This window comes from Engraulis encrasicolus, chromosome 2, assembly GCF_034702125.1.
Source record: "Engraulis encrasicolus isolate BLACKSEA-1 chromosome 2, IST_EnEncr_1.0, whole genome shotgun sequence".
NCBI lineage: Eukaryota > Metazoa > Chordata > Actinopteri > Clupeiformes > Engraulidae > Engraulis > Engraulis encrasicolus.
The window spans coordinates 24,426,995-24,429,494 of record NC_085858.1 but is presented as its reverse complement, the minus strand read 5'-3'; the positions used below and the strand labels follow the sequence as shown (position 1 = coordinate 24,429,494).

Sequence of the window (2,500 nt, the reverse complement as noted above, 5' to 3'; positions counted from 1 at the left end):
AGACAGCTCTACTGATACAGTTTAGACAGCTCTACTGATACATCACTACACCTGCTTGCGATCAGATTCAACATGAACTATTGAATTTCACCAACTCATTAACCCCTTAAGACGCGGCTTTATACTTTTGTTGTTACCAGTATGGTAATGACGAAGTCGTGGTGCATTACTAAAGGGCCTGTGTGTCATAGTATTGTAGTGCTATGGTAGTTACATTTCAATGACTATTACAGTGTGCCACTGGAGGTACGGCGCGCATTAAGGGGCTACGCCACTGCACTCTGCTGTGGGATATGCTGCACGGTCCTTCCCGTTATTATAACCGATTAATCAAGACACTACTAAACCAGCAGTACAGCTGCTGTCAGGTTAATCAAGAACTGCTGAACTAAAAAGAACAGAACATCCAGAACTTCACAATGTGTGTGTGTGTGTGTGTGTGTGTGTGTGTGTGTGTGTGTGTGTGTGTGTGTGTGTGTGTGTGTGTGTGTGTGTGTGTGTGTGTGTGTGTGTGTGTGTGTGTGTGTGTGTGTGTGTTTACTGTCATTATGTTTAGATTAACTGCAAATATAAGACTGGTCAAACGCAATTTCAAACTGTAACCCTGTTACATAGATTTTTGACAAGAAAGTACACTTGACTTGACTTGAATTTCATCAGCTGTTTTCTTCAGGAATGTGGAAGGACCCCTCTCCAGACCTCTCTAGACTTGACCTTCTTTGCAAGAGCCCTTGTAAAAAATCTGGAAGTTGGGCTGCGGGCTCGTGTTAACAAGACAGAGTGGGGAAACTCCAGAAAACAAGTTCACAGCACAACATCAGAGATGTAAAAAGTAAAAGTTTAAAAAAAGAAACAATTTCCTTCCAACACAGGTCACTTATCTGAGTAACCAGTAGACATGCGCACTTGTCTCACAATCAGCTGACTGTGGTTGGGTCAATTTGTTGTTGGTTCTGGTTTTTAGTGTTTTTCAGTAAAACACAGTCTATATTCCTCATTAGGTACAATGGACTAACTGGTGTAACAGCTATCTAATATCAGGTGCTAGTGTTGTACTTACACCATGAATTTACTTTTACTTTTACTTTTACTTTTGTCACCTCTGCACAACATCCCCCAAAAACCCAGCTCTGCACACAACCAGGGACAGTATTTCCCAACGAAGTGGCTACTAAACAGTTGTCAGCTGTCATTTTTGGGATCTGGGTAATGTATAATTCCATTGCAACCAACTAAGCAGCTAACAGTTAGCAGCAATGGATTTGGGAAACAGACACCTGAAGCAGACAACCCCACCGCATGACGACCCCACCACTATTTGTCAGCGGTTTTACTTATTGGTTATGCTAGGCTGTGTCTGGAGGAATATTTGATATTCCTTGCAGGAGACTGGAGGGCTAAGGTGGGCGTTTTTTTTTTTTTTTTAGTGTGTTTGCGAGAGTCAGAGGCAGTTTAGAGGCGGTTTAGTTTGGTGCAGTGCTGACACTAGCAGCCTGACACTAGCAAAGCTACTGTAGGGCACAATGCCTTCAGCAAACGCCTACCCTAACCAAAACACAAACTGTGTTTGTGTGTGTGTGTGTGTGTGTGTGTGTGTGTGTGTGTGTGTGTGTGTGTGTGTGTGTGTGTGTGTGTGTGTGTGTGTGTGTGTGTGTGTGTGTGTGTGTGTGTGTGTGTGTGTGTGTGTGTAGTGTAGTGTGTGTGTGTAGCGTGTAGCGTGTGTGTGTATCTTTGTGTGCTTATCTGTGTGGGTTTTTGTGAACAGAACAACAATCCAGAGCTCATATTCATTCGTAGCCAACCCCAGCACCAGCTGTCAATCATCAGACTATTCAGACAAAGTGGCTACAGAGTTTAGATGGCAAAAACGTCATGAACCGCCTCGCTCATAGTCATGGGTGAGGGTGGAGACTGGCTAAATGTGCTTGATTCCAGATATTTCTGTTATGCAAACGCAAATTCATTGAATTGAGTGTAACAGAAAACCTCTACCAGAGTTTTTTTCCTCATTCTCACAGCTGGCATATTCATTTCATCTTAATTTGTTTTCATACAAAAAGGAGACTATTCCCATTTCCCAGAAAAAGAACTTCACAGAAACAGCCAAACTGCTAGTATGTTTCACGCCAGAGCCGTGTCTTCAGCTGTGTTGTATGAGAAAAAAGTCAAAGTCTCTGCTGTTTTTGTAATTATGGGACAGATAGCGCTCGTTACACTACAGGATGACGGCAATGCCAAACATCTGATTCTCATGCCGGCGCCACATCCGATGGCAATTCAACAGCATGAGAACGGCAGCCATTCACAAACTAAAACAATTGAAGCTAATCTAAAACCAATTCACTTTTACAAAACGGCAATTCAAGGCCACAACATTAGGAACATACAGCAAAGCAAATAGTTAGCTCAAACTATTATTTTCAAACCTGGACCACCTCAAGGGGCACAGGCAGTACTCAGACAGCGCTCAAGCCCAAAGCGAGAGCGCTGAGCCTGGGGT

At 43.2% G+C, this 2,500-nt stretch overlaps 1 protein-coding gene across 4 annotated transcripts in view; it reads right to left on the bottom strand.

Moving 5' to 3' along the window:
* Positions 1 to 2,500, bottom strand: part of cacnb1 (calcium channel, voltage-dependent, beta 1 subunit) — a 77,146-nt gene that overhangs the window by 46,672 nt on the left and 27,974 nt on the right. The window lies entirely within an intron of this gene.